Consider the following 22,960-nt stretch of genomic DNA (forward strand, 5'->3'; position numbering starts at 1 on the left):
GCCTTAAAATTTCAAAACACGCCCATGATTCCTGCAGGTATTTGTGCTGCAGGACTTCCTTTGGAAACTTTGGTTTTGAATACTTCTAAGAGAGTTTGCTGGAATCTACCTTAATATTCGTCTTTGGAATTTGGAAGTTGCTTATGGGAGTTCTTGAGAAGTTTCTTCTAGAAGTTCTGCATGAGCTATTTTAGGAGATCTATCCAGTGTTCCTTGTGGGAAACCTTTAGGATTGGTAAGATTCTTCTAAGTTTTCGGGTATCTCTGGGAATCCTTCAGGAGATCCTCAAGAAATCCCTAAATCGAATTGCTGGATCCCAGACTAAGCTCCTGTTCCTCAAAGCATAGGTTCCCATACTTTCAGGTCGCGCGACTCCCTATTGCCAGCAGACGTAGCTTTCGCGACCCCCCATAAAAATTCCCTCATTTTTTGTTTGTTACAGTACAATATTTTACTGTGTCTCGCGACCCTCTGGATGGAGGCTGGCAACCCCCCTGGGGGGTCGCGACCCACAGTTTGGGAAACCATGCCTCAAAGGAACTGATTACTAACATAAATACTATATTCCCAACTTCTTAAGAGGAATTTCTGTAATATTTTCTGAATAAATTCTCAAAAGAAATCCATTAACCCGGGAGCGGTCGCGTCGTGTACTGAGTACACAGACCATGAAAAATGCACGCTTGTGATACACAGCGTGAACGTAGTGCCGTTGCAGGTAGTCGAAGACGTGACTGCTCGAGGGTTAAGAAATCTGCAGGAATCCACAGAAAATCAACAAGGTTGAATCCCAAGCAGGAGCTACTGAAGGAATCTAAATAAGATTTCAGTTTTCGAAATCGAATCGATGAAATATCAATAAAATTGATAATCAGATAAAATTGCTGAGCGGAAACCCCGGATAAAAATTCTGAAAGAATCTCAACAACGAACGCTTTGAAACGGTTCTAGAATGCTCTGACACACATTGATATGCTTTGAAACGTCTCTGTAACCCCAAGTAAATTTCCTTGAATGCATTGAAACGCCTCTGACGCCCTCTAAAATCCCTTTGAAGTCTCGTGAAACGCCCCGAATTGCCTTGAATTGCCTTGGAAACTCCCCATGGAACCACAGCTAGTCTGAAAACCTCCGAGGCCCCCTAAAATATCTCTCAAATGCCCTTGAACGCCCTAAAATACATTTAAAACCTTTGAATCCCTCTGAAACCTTTTCGAAATCATCTTGAAGCTCACCTGAGAGCCTACAAAGCCCCATCAAGTCCTTATGAAACCTCCTGAAATGCCCTGAAATGCCTGGAAACGCCGGTGACACCTGCCCTTTTCAAACTCCCTTGAAATCCTTCTGACCTTATCAGCTTCTAAGAACCCTAGCGCCACGTAGTTAGAAAAGTTTAAAAAGCGAATCTCGATTTTAATTGTTTTTTAGATGAAAATTTTCTTTCCTCTGAACAACTTTGCAAAAGACATTTCTATGTGGTTCAAAATGTGAGATATATGAACACTTGAACCAAACCGACAGCTTCTAAGAACACGATCGCGACGTAGTGAGTGAATCTCGAACTAAATTGATTTATATGTGAATGCTCTCAGTCTTCTGAGTAACTTTGCCGAATACAGTATCCTTCTGGTTAGCTTCTTCCTGGAGGCATTTATCTACCGAAAGAGGCGCGTCTGCTGCTTTCGCTTCTGTCTGTTCTCTGCAGTCGGTTGAATTCTATGCTGCAGCATTGCCGCGCTGCGTTCTTCTTTTTGAAAATGCTTTGAACTGATAGATGGGCAATTCTTGTTGAAATCAGGCCATTTGGGATTCTTTTTTTTTCTCTAGAATAGGATAGAAAAGGGTTAAAACCACTTTGGCTGGGTAGAATTGATGGTGCTTACTCAGATGAGTCTTTAAAAGAATTTTAATAGAAATATCTGCATGTATTTCTGGACGAATTCCCGGCGGAATCTTTTGGGGAACTTTTGAAGAACTTTGTTGTGGAATCGTTAGAGAAGTTTCTTGAAAAACTCCTTGAGGAATTTCAGGAATATCTCCTTGAGTAAACTCTGGAAGAATTCCATAAGGGATAGATATCTAAAAAACAGAAAAAAAAAATTGGCAGTGATAGAAATGCATTACAATCAACCACTAGGCCAACCAATTAACATTTTATTCACAATATTAACGACCCCAGCCGGCAGCTGGATTTCAATTGTTCCAATTTCGAGCCATTCCGAAGGCTCGTAAAGTGCGAGAACTATCGATGATGCCAGAACACTCTGCCTAGTGTGGATATAAATTCGTGTTCATGAATTCTAAATGCGTTTCACCGAGTTTGTTCCGTTGTACGATTGAAAAGTGATGGGCGGATATGGTGTCGACATGCTTACTAACTGCTTATGCTTCGCGGTTTCGTTAGTTGAAGAGGATTTTATGTGTAGCTGAAGTTGGTGCAAACGCTTTGCACAATTGATTCCAGTTCTAAAGCTATTGATAGATTAATCACATATTCTAGGCGAATGATTCTCTTCAGAGTAGTTATAACTTATAAGTCGTTATCATTCATCACTTGCACCATTCCAAGTGTTTGTAAAGTTCTTACAAAGCTAACTGATCACTGATGACCGGAAAGGTTGCTTTGCTGATGGACTCACCTGTATTTGTAATACCTCGTTCGGCAGCGCAAGGTACATACTACAACTACATAGACTTGCAATGATTTATGATTCCTCAAGGGTCCGTCAGACATTTGGCGACAAAGCAAAAATTGCATTCATCACAACTGCATATGCATCCGCACCACCGCACCGCACCGGTCTTTTGTAATTCCTTTTATAATTAAACAATCGATTCACGACGCCTCCCATGCAAAGAAAATAAGACACATTCTGACTCGACAAATCGAATAAAATTAGCTTTATGACCCAGAAAGCATCGTAAATCACGGAAAAATATGATCACGACCCGTCTATGGGAGCGGGTGGCAACCGCAGCATCAGTGCCATGCATGGCGCTGGAGAAGCAAAGTGTGCCTCTCTAATGTGCGATGAAGCATATTAACGTAAATTTTCCTCTGTAGTACGTATCCCTTCAGTGCGGTGGTGGACGCCAGAGATCGAAGCACACGAGACTCCATAACCAATGAAGATTATGTCTTATTAAGGAAGTTTACTTCCACCTCCGGTCGGGCCCTTTGGGTGAACTTGAAGAAGATGTCTTGAATTCTTGAATAGATAGACAACAGGAATTGTGTTCTTTCCATGGCGCCATCCTGTCTGCACGTTTCTATTACAGACGGCGCGCGACAAGACAAAGCGATATGTTCGGCTCAGTATATGAAATATTACTTTTACTTGACGTAGTCGCAACTTTAATGAACGAGAAGAGGACCATAATTGTCCATGGCCAAAGAACGTTTAATCATTTGCTCAATATCTTAAAACACTAAGACCGTTCGCAATGCTGTTTTATTTTGTATGGCGAGTTTTAAAAATTTTAAAACTCGCCATACAAAATAAAACAGCATTGCGAACGGCCTAACTGTGCTAAGATTAAAACTTAATAGGTTTAAACCTGAAGGAAGATATACGTGCTGCTGTATGAATATAACTCTATTCGCAACGCGAATGATACACATAAGCAATTTGTAATGTTATTACTTGTACGTTACTACGATAATTCGGTCGGATTTCCATTAGGCTGCAATTAACCTGGCGGGCCTGTGCGATGTGCATAAATAAGTAGCTTGTGAGTGAGTAATATAGATGAGTAATCCCTGATAGTTATCTCCAATTTTTATGCTCTCAGAAATTGCAATCAGCCTTGTGGATTATTGATTGTTTTTTATGTTAAATATGTAGATTTTGTAACATAGTTGCGTTAAAATAGACAAACAATGTAATGAGATTAGTTTTGCCATTACGTTGTGAAATCATCAATTTTTCACTTAGCAAAAGAATGAGAAAACGGCCCACTTTTTTCACCCAAGAAAAAGTGCTGACACATTTGGTGAAAACTAGTATTTTTCGATGCTTTTGCCAACATAAGTTTATGTTCATTTTCGATTGTGTCAACAATAGCAGCATGAACATTCACTTGTTGAAGAGTTTGTCATATCGATGGAGGTTATCAAACTTCTTTATCTTGCGATCCATTTCTATTTCTATGGAGTTTGGAGACCTACCAGCACTCATAAAATAAGTAGGTAATTTCAGAAAGTTGTCACCACATTCTGCAATGAACACAATTTATCGCGTTAAGGAACCGCCACCCTGATTCCGTTTATATCGGATCACATTACGTAGATAGCAAAAAAGAACGTTTTCCTTTAACCTTCTTCGGGCATTAAAAAAAAGTTACGAATAATGCATTTGGGGCCATTATGACCCAGAAATTCAAACTCTTATAACATGATGTTTTTTCACCAAATCAAATGACCAATGTCTTATATCAGCCATTCTATAGAAAAACGATATAGTGCATCTCCGATTGTCGTGAAACTTTGTGGGCTTGTAGTTCTTCGGAAATAATTAGACCCCTATTTTTTTATTTTGTCATTAGGGTGAACAATTTCATATAGGGTGGTCCAAAAAATCAAGGTTTTTCAAAACTAAAAATTTTCAAAAAATCGTAACTTTTGAACCATTTGACCGATTTTAAACTTATTTTTTTTATTTGAAAGCTATTGAATTGTAGTTTTCAGAAAAAAATACGTTAAACGGGCTAAAATGTAAAGAGTACTATAAAATATGCAAATATATTAGTTTTTTTCACGTTTTCATGGTCTCGGGACCAAAGAGGTACCCTGGTTTTTATATTTTTATCAGAAAATTCAGGAAATTTGGCGTAACATTTCAAAAAATCAGAAATGTATGTTTAAAATCGGTCAACTGATGCAAAAGTTACGATTTTTTGAAAATTTTTAGTTTAGAAAAACCTTAACTTTTTGGACCACCCTATATGAAAATTGGTCACCCCAATGACGAAATAAAAAAATACGGGTCTAATTTTTCCGAAGAACTACAAGCCCACCAAGTTTCACGACAATCGGAGATGCACTATATCGTTTTTCTATGGAATGGCTGATATGATAGATAATTTCGTCAAGAATGTGTTGATATGTTGAAGCAGTGGTTCCGGGAGCATTGGCCACCGGGAATCTGCGGGCACCATGTCAGACATGTAGGATAGCACTACATTTTGCCAGTAGTTGTGGAATACCTCGCGTTCTGAATGACTTAGAAGGAAACTGTCTTCAGCAAAGTTGCTCAAAAGTCTAAGAGCTTTCGCATAGAAAATTTAGTTCGAGAATCGCACAATTTCGTTCGCACAATTTAGTTCGAGAATCACTCACTACATGGCGCTAGTGTTCTTAGGAGCTTCCAGTTCAGTCTGAACGTAGTATATCTCGCGCTCTGGACCACTTAGAGGATACTGAGAGCTTTCGCATAGACAGACAGCAATTTAGTTCGATAATCACTCACTACGTAGCGCTAGTGTTCTTATGAGCTTCCCGTTTAGTCTAAACGTCGTATATCTCGCGTTCTGGACTGCTTAGAAGGATATCGTCTTGGGCAAAGTTATTCAGAAGACTTTGAGCTTTCACAAATAATACAATTTAGTTCGAGAATCACTCACTATGTGGCGCTAGTGCGCTTGGGAACTTCTTCAATTTCTTTAAAAATCACAAGAAATTCCTTTGGAAATGATTGGGAAATTCCTTCAACGTTTTTTAGGAAACTTGTTTTAGAATGATTTCGGAAGTGCCTTCGACAACTAATTCGGTTTCTTCTTGGAAATTTCTGCTGCAACGGATTTTACTTCAGGATTCCCTTGTGTAATTTTAGTAGCAATTCCTTTGAAAAGTCCTTCGGTTATTTTTTTAGGGAGCCTTCAGCTATTTCAACATTCAAACGTATTTAGAAATTGCTTCTTGAAATATTCCGGCATTTTTTTTTTTTTAATTTCTTTGGCAAACACTTTGATTTTTGGAAATTCTTTAGGTAATTCCTTTGAAATTTTCTCGGGCCATACCATTGTGTTTTTTTTAATTCGTAAGAGAGTTTCTGATTGAACTTCCAAAGTAATAAACAAAAACGGAATTCTGTAAGGATTTTCCAAAGGAGTTTCCAGAGGAATACTGAAAAAATATTTAACCTTTCAGCACTCGCGTCAATTTTTGAAACGCGAGCAGTCGCGCGTTGTACTTTGTACAACACCCATACATTCTGAAATATCTGAGGATCCTGATTGTTTAGAGGAGGACTGTCTTTGGCAAAGTTGTTGTAAATTTCATGGGCTACTTGATGCTGACAAAGTTGATTCGTAATACGTCCACTAGGCGGCGCTAGTGAGCAATATCATGTTATATCTTATATCTCAGGATCCTAATGTCTTAGAAAGATGGTGTCTTCGGCAAAGTTGTTTGGTAAGTCATCGGCTTACAGATTATTGGCCGTTTAATTGGAAATTCCACCACTAGGCGGCGCTAGTGAGCAAATAAACTTTATATTCTATGTATCTCGGGATCCTGATTACTTAGAAAGATGGTGTCTTTGATAAAGTTGTTTGGTAGGTCAAGGACTTACGGATGATTCGCAGTTTAATTTGAGATTTCACCACTAGGCGGCGCTAGTGAGCAATTTCATGTTATATCTTATATCTCAGGATCCTGATGTCTTAGAAAGATGATGTCTTCGGCAAAGTTGTTTGGTAGGTAAACGGCTTACAGATTATTGGCCGTTTAATTGGGAATTCCACCACTAGGCGGCGCTAGTGAGCAAATAAACTTTATATCCTATGTATCTCGGGAACCTGATAACTTAGAAAGATGGTGTCTTCGACAAAGTTGTTTGGTAGGTCAAGTACTTACGGATGATTCGCAGTTTAATTTGAAATTTCATCACTTGGCGGCGCTAGTGACAACGTAAATATTATATATTATGTATCTCGGGACCCTTATTACTTAGAAAGATAGTGTCTTCGGCAAAGATGTTTGGTATATCAAGGGCTTATAGATGAGTGACAGTTGCGCTAGTGAGCAAGTAAATTTTTAATCTCATGTAGCTCAGGATCCCGATTAAAAAGGCACGGGACACCGTCTTCAGCCAGAGGCTGTACAGACTGAACAGAACTTAACACTAGACCAAGGACCACGACATACATTACATGCACCAGTGGATAGTATGGTGCGGTTACACGCTTGGTAACGCTAACCGAACGGCCACGAAGCTCCACTTTACTCAGAAAGATGGTGTCTTCGGCAAAGTTGTTTGGTAGATCAAATACCAAATGGAGGAAAAGTTACCTCTCGTGCCGACCTTCTAAAAGATCGAAAACTTACAGAAAGTTGTCCGTTTGAATCGTAATTTCACCACTAGATGACGCTAGTGAACATAAAAAATGTATATGCAATAGTTCTCAGGATCCTGATTACTAGAAGAGAGATGGTGGTTTCGGCAAAGTTGTCAAATAGGTTAAGTGCATTTGGTTGATGGGTCGTTGAAATCAATATTTCGCCAGTAAGTGGTGCTAATGAGTATGCAAATTTTATATCTTATATGCCTCCGAGTCTGATTACCTGGGAAGATGATATCTTTGGCAAGGTTGGTTGGTAGATCAAGGGCTTTCAGTTGATTGACAATTTGATTCGTGCTTCTGCCACCAGAAGACGCTAGTTGTAAATTTGCAGAAGCATGAACGTGTTATTATTCATCTAGAAAAAAATCAACGAGCTGCAAATTTTTATACTTCCGAATGTTGTGAAAATTTGAAATTTACACAACTAGTTGATTATAATTTGTTTAAATTTGCACTTGATTGATTAATTTTACATGAAATTAAAGCGCTTAGTAAAATATTTAATATCTGACCGTCGTATTTCAACATACTCTATCTTAAGGTTGTCAATGTCACGGGATAAGTACATCCATCCTTTATCCACCAAACAACAATGTTGAAGACATCATCTTTCTAAGTAATCAGGATCTTGAGATATAAGAGGTGCAAAATGGGAATGCTCTCTAGTGCCACCTGGATGTGAAATTGCACGTCATATTTGTCTTCATCAGTTAGTGTTTGATCTACTAAACAACTTTTCAGAAGACACCATCTTCCTCAGTAATCATGTGTCCTGAGACACATGAGTTATAAAATTTGAATACCCACTAGCGCCACCTAGATGTGGAGTTTCAAATCATACGGCTCTCCATCAGTTAGTGTTCGATCTACTAAACAACTTTGCTGAAGACATCATCTTTCTAAGTAATCAGGATCTCGAGATATATGAGTTATAATACTTGAGTACTCACTTGCGCCACCTGGATGTGGAATTCCATATCATACTTGTCTTCATCAGTTAGTGTTTGATCTACTAAACAACTTTGCAGAAGACACCATCTTTCTAAGTAATCAGGGTCCTAAGATTTATGAGTTATAAAATTTCAATGCCCACTAGCGCCACCTAGATGTAGAGTTTCGAACCAAACGGCTCTCCATCAGTTAGTGTTTTACCAACCAAACAACTTTGCCGAAAACTAAGTACTCAGGATCCTGAGTTATATGGGATAGAAAAAATACATGCTCACTAGCGCCGCCTATCGGTTGAAATCTGAATTTCTCAGATCACCTCGCGAAGGCCCTTGATATCCCAAGTAACTTTGCCGAAGACACCATATTTCTAGATAATTTAGATTTTGAAATACACTAATTCACATTCAACTGTCTATCTTAGGGGCTGTCCATAAACAACGTGGTCATTTTTTTGGGACTTTTCAATACCCCCCCCCCCCCCGCGTGGTCATTGGTCCATACAATTTTTTTTATTTGTCCATACAAAATGGTCATTGGCCGAACCACCCCCCCCCCCCCCCCATTGACCACGTGGTTTATGGACAGCCCCTTATCTTAAATATACATAGTACGTTCATCATATTGCGATTTTCAATTTTCCGCATTATAAGGAGATATACTGTTTTCAAAAAAGGTCTTATAATATTCCAAATAAGATTCCTGTAGAATACATTTGGGGTTGACATCGATAGAAAAGATGGTTTCAAAGTAATAGTCGATAATTCTCAAGTGTTGTACAAAGTACAACAGCGCGATTAACGGAAGGTTAAAAAATTGCAAGTAGCTATCGAAAGAATTACAGAATATTCCGTAGGATCATAGCTTTGGACCTCTAGTTTCAGAATCTATGCGGTTTAAAAAATTTCATCTTGGGCTTTTTGATAATTTTGATATTTTTTTCTTATTTTCCCATACAAATATATAAAAAAAAAGTCATTTTCGTCCCATATAAAAATGTATGAGAAAAAACCCAAGATATGTGATTTTAAACCACGCATTTCCTGAATCTAGAGGTTCCAAAACATGGTTCTAGCGAATAAATTTTTAGGTACATTCACTTTTCATAAATAATAATATTTCCCTTTGGAGAAATTCCTCCGTGACTTCTGCCAGACTTCTTATCCTATTTCAACTCTTTCAGAAGTTCCTCCACGAATCATTTTAGAAGTTTTACTGAAAATTCTTCCTCAAGTTATACCGGTTTTTTTTTTCTAGAATCAGTTCGAGAATTAATTGAACGTTATTCCTGGAGTTGTCCCGAAGTTTCCCCGTGAAATCATTCAAAAGTTCCTAAATTCTTGCTAGAGTAGCTCGTAGAAATAGCCAGAAGTTTCCAGAGGTTCTTTCCAGAAGTTCTTAAGTCTTCGGGAAATAAGGTCGAAATTTCTCGTAGAATTCACACGAAAGTTCCTCTAGGAACTATTCCGCGAAGATCCTCTGGGAATGTTCCTGGAAAATTTTTCTTTAGTTTATCCGAGAATTCTTCTGGAAGTTCCTCCTGGTATTCCACCGGATATAAATCCATGATTTTTTCTGGAAACTTCTCCCATTTTTCTCAAAAGTTCCATCGGCATTTTTTTTTTAAATTACTACCAGAATTCTTCCAGACAAACTTTCAAAATTATTCAGAAAAATTCTCGGAAAGCATGCCGTAAAAACTCTTGAAAATATAATACATGTATCTGTTCAGATTTCTGAAAGAATTTTGGAAGAGCCCAGAACAGCTTTTGAAAAATTTATTGGAGGTACTCCTACAAGAATTCTCAGGAAACATTTCCTCTGAAACTCCTGGAGAAATTCCAGAAGAAACTGCTAGCGAAATTCCAATAATATTATAAAAACTGAGTTGAGTGGCACATGAGACTTAACCCTCGGGGCATTGGATCGAAAGTCGATTTTCCGATCGCTATGTATTTTCTTCTTATTGGTATTTTTTTTCCTTCTAAACCATAGGGGGATAAATCTGCTCAACAGACACCCTAACAGGAAGGTTAGGGTAGTGTGGGGTTAAGGCCGTCTTCTACAACACTAGTAAAAGCCAGGACTACTCTCTCCTCGACCCACTAAAACACATTCCTATGGTCGCCAAACCCTACGTCTCTCCGGAACCACCAAGAAGGTATTGCTTCAGAGAGGGGCTAGTGCATATTGCACCCTCAAGGTTAGCTGCCGTAGCCTAGCAGCAACGAACATCGATGACTCGCTCTGGAGAGTCCATCACGGTAGCATGCTGGCGCTTAGCCAGTTTCCCGAGTGGTCCTCGCCACTCCCTTTGTCCTCGGAAGGCGGGCAGGGTCAACCCCGCCCGCGCCCAACTGCTTAGCAGACATCAAGAACTGATGCCCACTTACAATTAGTATTATTATTGATATTAGAAAGGTAAAACGTACTCCTGTAAGAATATCCAGATGAACTGCTGTCCTGGATATCAAACCCACGACTCCATCCATCTGAAGGAGATTTGGATTATGAGTGGGAACAACCATGTGTTTTAGTGGAGTCGCGTTCAGTTCTGAGCCTTCAGGGGACGGATATAGTCAAGTGGCTTCGTAGCTTGGAAGGAAGAAGCGTCTGTCTTGCGAATTAAGAGTCATGGGTACGATTCCCAATGGAGCACGTGGATTTCTTTTCACAATTCGAATCCTATTTTGTTCACCAAACACGTGTTTCTGTTGGGTGCATGGCTGTCATAGCATTGAGCGTTGTTATATGAATTGGTCTGATGTATAATACATATGATACAAATTTTTAGTAAAACTATACAAGCAACTATGCTTCTCCATAATTTCGTTCATTGTGAACGCGTGGTGGTTTAGGATCCGTATGAAGATATGATGTAAATCCAATCAAATGAAGTGCCATATTGATTGATTGATTTGTCTTTATTAAAGAGACTTTCAGCCCTTGGAAGTGCCATATGCCAAGTCTCTATCAACTCTATCAACAAGATCAAATTCATCTTGAAACCAATCAGCATTCTAAATGAAAGGAATACTGAAGTTATTTTACAAAATATAAATAAATATTTGAAAAGTATACATGTCCCATGAAGGACTGCATAAATAGAATCTAAAGCAAATCAAAAATCATTCCAGACAAATCATCAAATCTATAATCCCTGCTCAACATCATGGATTGCTATTTATTGCTCACATTTAACCTACTACCTGATAAATAGATCGTTTCCCATTACTCCCATATTTACGACTTGCTACTGTGACGCTTGTCTCTTTTAGAACGACGTCACTCAGATCGTCCCGAACCAGCTGTTATAGGTACTACCAACGTACACTACGAAAAATCCGCGCCTTCCGCGAGAGGAGGGGAAAGAGTAGCTAGCAGCTAGAACTAGGTAGCCGCTCGCTACTCACCGCGGCGGCGTCGTCACCCAACATCGCTTTCGGCGCTTCCTAGCCGGCTTGACTGAGCTGTGTGGGGAGCAGAAACAGAAGAAAAACGACTCAACCTCTTGACTCGAAACGCGTGCTATTCCGCCGCGCCGGCCCGGGCAACGCCGGGCCGCCCGCCGATGATGGTGGTGGCGGTGATTAAACAAACTCACTAAACATTATTTTCAGTCTCAACCGGAGCGTCGTTCTAGTCAGAAGGAGGTTCTCGCACCTTCCCGCGCGGCGTTACCAGTACGTCTTCAGGTGCGCTCTCGAACAGCGTGCGTTCGGACAGTGGAAATGCGTTGGCGCAGTGATTGAAGCCGTGCCTTGAATGACATCTACCTACTCACGGTTGATGTTGTTGTTGTTACGGAATTTTAGTGGTTTCTGTGGTTCCCGACCGGCGGCGATGTGTCGACCGTGTTGCTCCAAAAAGTGAAATATAGAGCAGTGCTGCGGTCTAGGCTATCGAATTCGTTTCTTGAGAAATTATTGAGTGAATGTGCGCGAAATAGTGAAGGTTCTGCAAGGGCTTTCGAAGGAGGGTTGGTGTTGCTGATGGCGCGAAATAAAAAGAGGTGATTTTATTCTTTATGACTATCTTCAGAATTTCGATCAGGACTGTATCGAAAAAAGCTATTAAAATTCTACCAAAAAACCCATGTACCGATTTTTCAATCTAGTTTTCAATTAACTTTTATCATACTATGTACAAATTCACGAACTTGTAAATGTTAAATCATTCAATACATTGAAGTACTTAATCCTTTGAAGCCGATTTTTTTCCATGCGTTATTATAGGGTTTTCTCACGTGTTTCTGTGGTTTTGGTGCATAAAAAGGTAAGAATATGATACAGAATTTTTTTTCTGCATAATCTAGGCAATCCAAACTGTTCTTGAGTTTAGATACTAAAATCTATGGATGTAACGGTACTTTTTCATTATAAAAAACCACCATATGTAATATATCATGTCCAATAAATCTTCTGAATATTCAATGGACATCATTAGTTCAGCTTATCATCCAAACAATTATGATGTTAAAAATCTATAGCATCTACACAGCAAATGAAGTTTCTGTTTTGCCTATATTTATTTATTTATTTATTTATTTATTTACATATAATCCATCTGACCTGAAAGTCTTAATGAATAAAAACAACATAACTAAACACAATAACATTTACAATATGGACGAACGATTAATCTTATTTTTAAAGCTTTGCGACGATTCTTCGAATTCAAAAAGATCCTCAACCAACGTGAATGTTCGTATCATCTTCGACATCGGATCATTAAAACCATATGTTGTTCGGTGAAACCTGGCCGACAGTAATGCGCGTTGCCGGAGAGGTCGCTGAATAGCACGGATGTTCATCATGGAGAGGAGATCAGGAGAGTCAACTTCATTCCTTAGCAATTTGGCCACAAACATCGCTTGCTGAACTTTACGCCTTTTCTGTAGGGTGTCTATTCCAAGCAATTGGCAACGAGCAGAATATTCCGGAAGATTCAACGGATCACGCCACGGCAAATGACGAAGAGCTAGACGGATGAACCTCCGTTGTACCCTTTCAATCCTCAGTGTCCAGGAAATATCATTCGGCGTCCAAACAATAGCAGCGGTCTCCAGAATTGGACGAACTAGTGCGCAGTACAAAGATTTTAAACAGTAGGGGTCAGTAAAATCTTTAGCAACTTTCGAAATGAATCCCAATTGTCGATTGGCCTTGGCGATTACAGAGGCATAGTGGTTTTTAAACGTCAGCTCCGGGTCTAATACTACTCCGAGATCGGTTATTTCTAGAACTCTTTGCAGTGTTGATCCATTGATTTCGTAGTCAAACAATATTGGCTTCTTTAAGCGGTGAAACGTCATAACAGAGCACTTTGGAACACTGATAATCAATTTATTCCGTTGGCACCAATCAACGAACTGATCAAGCAAACTTTGTAGACGGTGGCAGTCTTCTACTGATCGTATTACCAAATAAATTTTAAGGTCGTCGGCATAGATCATTTTACAGTTCAAACCTAGTCTCGCAGCCACGTCGTTGAAATAAAGTACAAACAAAAGCGGACCCAAATTGCTCCCTTGGGGCACTCCAGATGAGCTACAGAACGTCGACGAAACGCAGGAATCGATTTTGACTCGGAGTTGCCGTCCATTTAGATAGGAACTGAGCCATGATGTGAACGTGTTCGATGCTCCTAACCGCTTAAGCTTAGCTAACAGCATGTTGTGGTCAATTCTATCAAAAGCCGCTTTCAGGTCAGTGTAAATGACATCAACTTGCGCTCTGTCCTCCATAGCACTTATACAAGTATTGGTGAAGCAAAGCAGATTCGTTGTCACTGATCTCCCGGGCATGAAGCCGTGCTGATCGCTTGAGATGTAATGCTTCGACTGACTGAGAATTGCATCGCTAACGATGATCTCAAACAATTTCGATGTTGCTGACAAACTCGTAATTCCTCGGTAATTTCTAACATTTCTCCTATCACCATTTTTGAAAACGGGAAACATAAACGACTGCTTCCAAATTTCCGGAAATACGCCATCAGCGAGAGACCGTGTAAAAATGACAGAGAGTGGTTCAGCCAGAACAACAGCACAGCGGCAGAAAAGTACTGACGGAATGCCATCGGGACCTGGTGATAACGAGCTTTTCAACTTTTTAGCGGCAGCGATGACCATCACTGGTGTAACAGCAAAAGTCGTCAGATCAATGAAATCCAATGGTACGCTCGAGGAGGCAGTCTCGGATTCAATTTCGGAGGCAGGAGCTTGATCAAACACAGATGCAAAAAAATTGGCAAAAAGTTCGCAGCGTTCAGCGGTAGATTTTGTCTCCACACCATCAAAAACAACATTGTTAGGAATAGACGAATCTTTCCTTTTACTGTTTACGAACTTCCAAAAGCGTTTCGGATTCAGCCGGAGGCTAGTCTGGACTCTCATAACGTGCGCTTTGTACAAAGCAGTATTCAAACTACGATACTCATTACTGGCTCGCTGAAACTTTAGTTTGCTCTCGGACGATTGTGCAATGCGATGTTTTCGTTGACTAGCATTTTTCTCACGTTTCAGCTTCCGAAGCAAAGGCGTACTCCAGGCAGGCGAAACCGGTCGTCTTTGAAGAGGGACATTGATTTGCAACCACTGATGCACGATGGAACAAAAGTTCGCCGCCATCTCGTTGACATCCTGACAGATGTTTAGGCAGTTCCAGTCAAAAGCAGAAAAGTATTCACGAAGAGCGTCATAGTTGATCTTGCCAAAATCTAGAGCAGGTTCATCGGTTACAGGAAGCGGATCGTTGGTCTCCGGCCCACTTTCGACAGAAAGCATCATTTCCAGTGGAGGATGATGCAGATCAACTGGCAACAATGGAACAGCAGCCACATCAATGATAGGGTTACAGTTGCACGAGCGAAAAACAAGATCCAATGTCCGATCGTTGTGATTCCGATGATAATTTGCTTGAAACAAATTCAAAAAATCCATACCGTCGATCAAAGCAGCACTTGCGGGTGTCACGGATGAGTTCCCATCCAAACGTACGTCACCATCAGAGCACAGCAACCACTGAAGACGACGTTGGTTATAGTCGCCACAAATTAACACTTGGTCATCACATGACGCATAGTCACAAAGCTCTCGAACGGAATCCACATGCTCGTCTATCAAATCTGCATCACAACTTCGGTCAGGCGGGATGTAAATAACACCCAAAAAAAGTCTGTTAGGACCAACAGTAGCCTCCACAAATACCTGTTCCAATGCTTCACCGCGACGCATGCTAACTTGTATAGAGTTATGTTGCATAATCAGTTTGGAGCATAAAATACTTTTTGATATTCCTGACTTAGGTTTATTATGAACGCAACCCATACCCAAATTCAACTTTCAGAACAATTGGTATGCCAATTATGTATTTCGTTTCTCCAAACTTTATGGTATTCAGGATGTTCTAGGTTATCAATAAAGTATTAAATACAAATATTCTAATAGTCCTTAATAGAGGACTTAATTTGCAACAAATTTGCCGAAGGCAGTGTTCTGTATTATTATATAAACGAGTGAATTCATACAGCCACTTCTATGTGTGGGTCATCAAAGACCCCTCCGGTTCCAATGTGTTATAACTACTTGAAATAGGTTTGAATATATTCATAAATAAATAGTTTCAGCTCAGTTACTAATCAATGATCAGCATTAACCCTCCTAATGAATTAGAATTATATCTAACCCATGTAAAATGGAATCATTTTTTACCTCAATGCCCTAAGGCTAAACAGTCGTACATATCCGTTGGTAATACAGTCCTAAACCGCAGTTACCTGATACGAAATGGAGAAGGAAGGTTAGTAGGAATCAATCTTGAATGCCTACTTGAGAGAGTAACGGAGGCCTCTGCTTCTCTCATAGACGTCACAGGAAGTTAAGTGTTATTTGTGATAGGGTAAAGGTCACAGTATACGTTTTGTCGATGCTTGTAGGCATCACCATTTTTTATTTAAACTAAATATATGCAGGAGCAAAATCTTCTACCTATACGAATTCCAGTATTCTCGATAGCAAAGTGTTGCCTTCCATTTGTGTCTCCCAGACAAAAGTATATCGCACAGGAACAAATTTCGAGTGAAAAGAAACCTACAATCGCGAACTATCCTATTCAACACAACGTGGCCCGTTAACCATAATCCTAAGGATGTTGGGGTCAATATGATCCAGATAGGCTCGCTGAACGAACACTGCGCTATCGTGATGCGCCTAGCCTAACACCTTAGAAGGGTTCAAGTGGCCAAGTAAGAAAAATGTAATGAATACCAATGATCACTTTTCGTGGTAAAATAACCGTATGGCATAGTGCCGCCACCCGTTCCTCAATTCGGACATATTCTTCAACAAACAACGTTGAAGAGAAAAGATGTGACAACAGATTATTCGAGACTACGAAGGTGGATGATCTGGGTCATACTGTTTCTAACGAGTGTATCGGAAAGTAGTTGAAAATGTTCAGGATGCTCTGTCTCGAAGCTGGTTTGGTCTTTTCATTTCGGTTCTTCTATGAAATCTTCACAATATAGTTAAGTTTAGAACAGCTTGGAAAAATTTGGTAAATGTTTAGTATTATTGAAAAAATGGTTAAATGAATACACCTCACAAAATAAAAATCTGCACAAAATGCAATTTTGTTAAGATTTTTCAACATTTCAAAAATCTGTAGCGCATAAAATTTGTACGATAAAAAAATCAGGGAAATATTGATGCTTGTTAACAGTTATGTACACATAACATATCATTTAACACCGACTTTCAAAATTCATATTTTCGATAGAAAAATATCCTGTATCTACAAAATGGTCCACTCCAAAAAACGTCTATTTTTTGGTCAAACTTTGAAGATCTGCTTTCAATATCTTAAAAGGTAATAAAATTCTAATTTTTGCTCTAACTTACTCGTCCATAAATCAAAAAACATACCCTATTTAAAAAATGCGAATTTTCCATTTTATGTATTTTTTATTTCCGTAAACATGATTTGGAGGAGCATAGAAAAAAGAGGTTCCTCAAAAATGGCATTTTTTCATTTTTAAGAATTGCGCTTAAATGCAGTGAAGATTTTTCTCGAAAAAAATAATTTGCCTATATCATGAGGATTCTGGAGCTTATTATATTTGCACAAAAAAGTTAACAATGTTCGAGCATTATCGAACATTTTTCGCAATTTCATTTTTTTAGAAGGTGTGCAAAAATTTAAAAACATGCGTTCAGTAATCTAGGTTAAAACCCCAGTTAAAAGAACATGTTAAGAAAATCATAAAAGCCATTTATTTTTTCAAGGATTTATACAGTACCTCCAAAAATAAAATTACTTAAAAGTTGTATTAAACTATTTTTGAGGTTATTGTAAACATTTTCAACTACTTTACGATACACTCTTTACGAACGGGGTTTCTTATTGGCATATGACTGAAAAGTTACATTGGCAGTGGGATGACGAGCTGAACGGGTTTATTCCCTCGAACGTTTCATCGGAGCAGGAACAGTCTCTCGTCGAATCCTTGTTCTCTATCGGCATGGGGCAAATCAACAGCAACGGAAACATCAATAGACGACTCCTCGATCTGGTCTTCGTTAGTCTGCCTGAGCTCCTTGATCTAGTTGAACCTCCCGTGCCTCTTTTACCCATTGACGATCACCACGCGCTCTTCGTTTTACTTCTTGACGTGAGCGAAACTGTTCCAGCCATGCTTGAAGAGGATTTTGACAGTACCGGCTATGACTTCTACAGGTGTCATTTTGATCAATTGAAATCAGCTTTCAGGGAGGCTGATTTGAGCTTTCTCACGCAGTGCGGAACGATTGATGCATTATCTACCGCATTTTACGACAGGATGTTCGCTTCATTCAGCTTTCAACAAACCTTGGTGGACTGCTGAGTTGCGGCATTTTGGTAACTTACTGAGGAAGGCTCGTAAACGATTCTTCCTCTCTAAATCGGAAGCCGATCGAATCGCTCTTGGAGAAGCTGAGTCAACCTACAAATCTCTTCTGCAATCTACCTACAACGGTTACATATCAGGGATTCAAGCCAGCGTCAAGGAGGATCCTAATCGTTTCTGGGATTTCGTGAAATCACTGAAATCCTCGGCTCGCGTCCCTTGCAACATTAGCTACAGCGAAAACCGGGCTAGTTGTAATGGTGAAGCCGCTAACCTTTTCGCCGAATTCTTCGAGAATGTTTTCTGCAAATCGTCTCCCGTACCTCGCCAAGACTGTTTTTCGCATATCCTTTCGTACAATATCAACTTTTCAGTTTCCCAGTTTTCTCCGGAAGATGTGCTTAATGTTATTTGCACCCTTGACTCCAAGAAAGGATCCGGAACGGACGGCATACCACCACTGCTTCTAAAAAAGTGCGCAGCTGAACTCGTAATCCCTATAACACTTCTTTTCAATCGATCGCTTAGTGAAAGGACATTCCCTTCCATTTGGAAAATTGCAACCATCGTTCCCATTCACAAATCAGATAATGTGAACCAAGTTGAGAACTATCGTGGTGTATCCATTCTGTGTTGCTTGAGCAAAGTTTTTGAAAAGCTGATGCATAATGTTCTCTACACTGTTGCCGCGCCTTTAATCTCTGAAAATCAACACGGTTTCATGACACGCCGCTCAACGTCAACTAACCTGATGTGCTACGTTCCTTCACTGATTAACGAAATGGAAGCTGGAGACAAGTGGACGCAGTATACGTCGACTTTGCAAAAGCATTCGATACGGTGCCTCATATTTTGATAATCGAAAAACTCAAACGCATCGGCTATCCTGACTGGCTTTCGGAATGGGTCTTCTCGTATCTCACCGGTCGTTTGGCGCACGTAGTTGTCAACTCTGCAAGGTCCTATCAACTTAACATTACATCCGGAGTTCCTCAAGGCAGCGTGTTGGGTCCATTGTTATTTAACATATTTATAAAAGATTTGTGCTTACTGCTTTCATCGTTCAAACTTTCGTTTGCCGACGACCTCAAATTCTATCGCGTAATATGTTCGCCGGTCGATTGCGACGCTTTGCAAAAGGACATCAATGCCTCATTGGTCTGGTGTAGCGACAATGGTATGCGTGTCAATTACGCAAAATGTAAAGTCATATCCTTCACTCGCACAAACAATCCCGTTCGTCACCAGTACAGCATAGAATCTGCAAACCTGGAGCGTGTTACCTCTATCTGTGATTTGGGAGTTATTCTTGATGTTATGTTACGGTTCAATGAGCACGTGCGAATTACTACCGCTAAAGCCTTCTCAGTGCTAGGGCTGATCCGGTGTCATACCTCAGAGTTCACTGATATCTACGCCTTGAAAACACTCTATTGCAGTTTAGTGCAAAGCATCCTCGAGTATGCTGCCCCTGTCTGGTCTCCTTATTACGCCGCACCGACACTATCCATTGAACGCGTGCAGAAAAAAATCATTCGTTTTACGCTACACCACGCCTACTCCCTTGGAATGACCCGAACAATCTCCCTGACTACTCAGATCATTGTAAATTGATTAGCTTGGAACTGCTGTCGGTTAGGCGTGTAGAGTTGCAACGTCTTCTTGTCTTTGACATTCTAACCGGTACCATTGATTGTCCTACTCTTCTAGAACAAATTCCTTTTTATGTTCCTCCGCGGCAACTTCGACATGTCCCCATGTTTGATGTCTCTTTCCACCACTCCAATTATGGTTATAATAATCCGATTGTTTCTTGTATTCGCGTGCCACAAAGTTCAAAGCACTCTCATTTTCTGTTATAACTAGTGCTGGACATCATCCCCGCTAACACAAATGTCGCGTCTGAGGATGTGCGGTATGTGCTGGCCACCCTTAGACATATCAACCTGTGGATGCTCTCGAGCCGCTACAGGTTTCGGTTGACCACTAGCGCATTCGCCGAAGCGCGAAAAAAATGCCATAATTGCCATTACATGTCCTTGCCCAGCTGCCTCGATTTCATCCAATCTTTCACTTTTCCGGTCATACTGTTAGTTTTACTTCTTCTATCGACTCGCCGTATAACACGAGGGTAATGCCGTCGACAAGGCCAACCAAGTTTATACCCGGTGGTAGTGCGAGCCTCAATACGTTGTTATTCGTCGATATCCGTAGTACCGGGCCGAGGATTGACCCTGAGGTATCCCCACGGACTCCTAAGTGATGTATGGTGCACTTAAGGGCGGTCCAGCTGACGCTTCATTAGGAGCGCTGTCTGGAGGTTTTGGTCAATGACCTAACAGCGTCCACCGTCTAAGTCTATCGTTCCTTCCAGAAGTTATCTGACTTGTTATCCGGGAGCCCAGGGTCATCTGACCTCCTGGAATAGACCATCTCTCTCGTTTGTCGGGTGAAGATCACTGCGTCCAGATTTTAGAACTATTGTGATATACCCTATTTGCTGTGAGGTACGCAAGATATCTCAGTAACATGTTTGTCACTGAGATACCTTAGTATCGACTGAACTTAAGACCATCTATTATGGATGAATAGAGATCCTGATTTACAGTATGTGATTCCTCCATTCTGGCGAGACTAGCTTTATAAAGCCAACCACGTCCTTGGGGGATAAATCCATATGTCAGCACGCCCTAAGAAAGGCTTGCTGAGAACTTTGAACCTACATATGTTAGGTGAGTGCACTGCAATAGCAGAGGATGTGATCTGATGTTTCTCTCTCCTCGTCACAGAAGCGAAAATTTTAGGTTAGGGTTGCTCCGATCTTTTATAGATGGTATCTGCAGCAGTGTTGGTAAAAACTCAAATTCTCAAATCTCATGCTTGAGTTGTTCCACGCGCGATTCTTGACTCTCCAAACTCACCGTCGAAAAAATCATGCATGAGTTGACTCGCGATTTCACTCATTGCTTTATTTCTTGGTACTCTTACAGTACGGACCCGATTTTGTCAGCCCCATTTTGCGACGAACTTTTTGCTCTCACTATCTAACGGTCAAACTTTGATCAATCCATTTAAGCTCATCATCAAACTACTGCTGAAAGGCAGAACATACAGAGATAAAAAGTGTGAATATCAGTTTAGATTTTCGACGGGAGCAAAAAATGTGTTCCGGAAAGGGGCTGACAAAATCGGGTCACTTATGTATTACTAACATCGATGTTTTTAGGATTATATGATAGAACAAAAGCAAACCTATCGTACAACAACATTGGATGTCGTTCAAATTGATTTGGATTCGTTTTACAAGCGAACGAGATTTCGGTGCTTGACTCGTGAGAGCGAGATTTTGCATGAAAATCTCGCGTGTGAGAAAACGATTCAGAATCGCGCGCGAGTTTGCTCACGCAGGAGAGGTTCATGAGTGTGCTTTGAGTATTATTTTACCAACACTGATCTGCAGGGGCAGTGTCTAGTTATTAGACCGGTGTAGATGTGGTATAGACCATAAGTCTCGACAGTCAGAACGAGCAACGGCGTAGCCAGCTTTTTAATTTTTCTTGCTTACTCTCCTAAACAAACACGAGAAAGAGCGTGATGAAACCAGAGACGAATGGCCCCTCTCTCCATCCTTCTCTTTCTCATGTTTGTTTAGGAGAGTGAACAAGAAAAAAGAAAAAGCTGGCTACGCCGTTGAGAACGAGCCTCCATGACCGCTTCAATGGCTACTGTCGGAATTCCATCTGGATCTGGGGTCTTGTTCTTCTTGGATGGCTACGTTATCGAGATGAGTTCCTCGATTGTCACCGGAGTAACCTGGATTCGGCCATAGTTTACAGGAGCCCATGGTCGTGATTTTTTCCGCAGTCAAGTTCGCAGATTGTGAACAATCCACGGTACCCAGTTACGTAATTTTTTATTAGTACTTTTTATTTTACACAAAAGACAATTTACACGGAAAAAATACACGGTAATCAATATTATTTGGTACCGGACTGGATACATAAAATTTAATGGTTTTCTTTGATATTTACATACATCGAAGCCTTGAAATTAGTCTGTGGTTCTACCATCATCCTGGGTGTCTACTATTGCTTTTTTCACTGAAAATTTTCGTTGCTTCGTTTAATTTAATGACGTTTTCTTCCAGCGACGGCTTCCGCGATACAGCAAACCGCTAAGTTCCACACTAACACAGCAAGAAATCTGTCAATATTTACTTAAAACACGTGCATTTTCAGCGAAATGCTCTATTTGCATGAAAACAATCCACTTTCACAACTAACGGATGACGGCCGTCAAATACCAGGATTACCAACTGTCCGGCGACTGCTGTCACGTCTCTGTGTCGCCGAATCTGGCGCTGGGTCTTCGGCGCGGAAACCCAAATGTGGGAATAAAATTTTGGGGTTTGCGCGCAATACTTAACCCTTCAGACCGCGCGCTGTTGTAAAAAGTGCAACACTACAAAAAATCCTCGCTCATCGTAGGGTCAAGTGGGGTAAAATGCCATTTTTCAAACTTTCATCGTTTTCAATGATAATTAGTCTCATTTGTTAGGCTTTCTAAGTGGTAACAGCAACTAGACAATATTTGCTCGATTCTTCAGCAAAAATATTCACTAAGTTTTTGTATTTTCATCGATTTTTAGCGACTTCAAAAACTGATTCGTAAAACGTAAGTGGTGCAAAACGACCATCTGCCGTGGGGTAAGATGCCACTTCATGAAAACATTCAAAAATTACGTCCATCAGTTTTCGGGCATTTCCGACTCCTTTTCCC

The 22,960-nt window shown here is 40.3% G+C and overlaps 1 protein-coding gene across 2 annotated transcripts in view; it reads left to right on the forward strand.

Moving 5' to 3' along the window:
* The window catches only part of LOC109429576 (protein rhomboid), a 102,228-nt gene that overhangs the window by 19,687 nt on the left and 59,581 nt on the right, over positions 1–22,960 (forward strand). The window contains exon 1 of one of the 2 annotated variants that reach the window (XM_062849274.1): positions 11,761–12,223. The exons of the other annotated variant lie outside the window; for it this stretch is intronic. The gene's annotated coding sequence lies outside the window, so the exon portion shown is untranslated. Of the gene's footprint in view, positions 1–11,760; positions 12,224–22,960 lie in introns of those variants that run through there. 2 annotated transcript variants of the gene reach the window in all.

This window comes from Aedes albopictus, chromosome 2, assembly GCF_035046485.1.
Source record: "Aedes albopictus strain Foshan chromosome 2, AalbF5, whole genome shotgun sequence".
In the NCBI taxonomy this organism is placed as follows: Eukaryota; Metazoa; Arthropoda; class Insecta; order Diptera; family Culicidae; genus Aedes; species Aedes albopictus.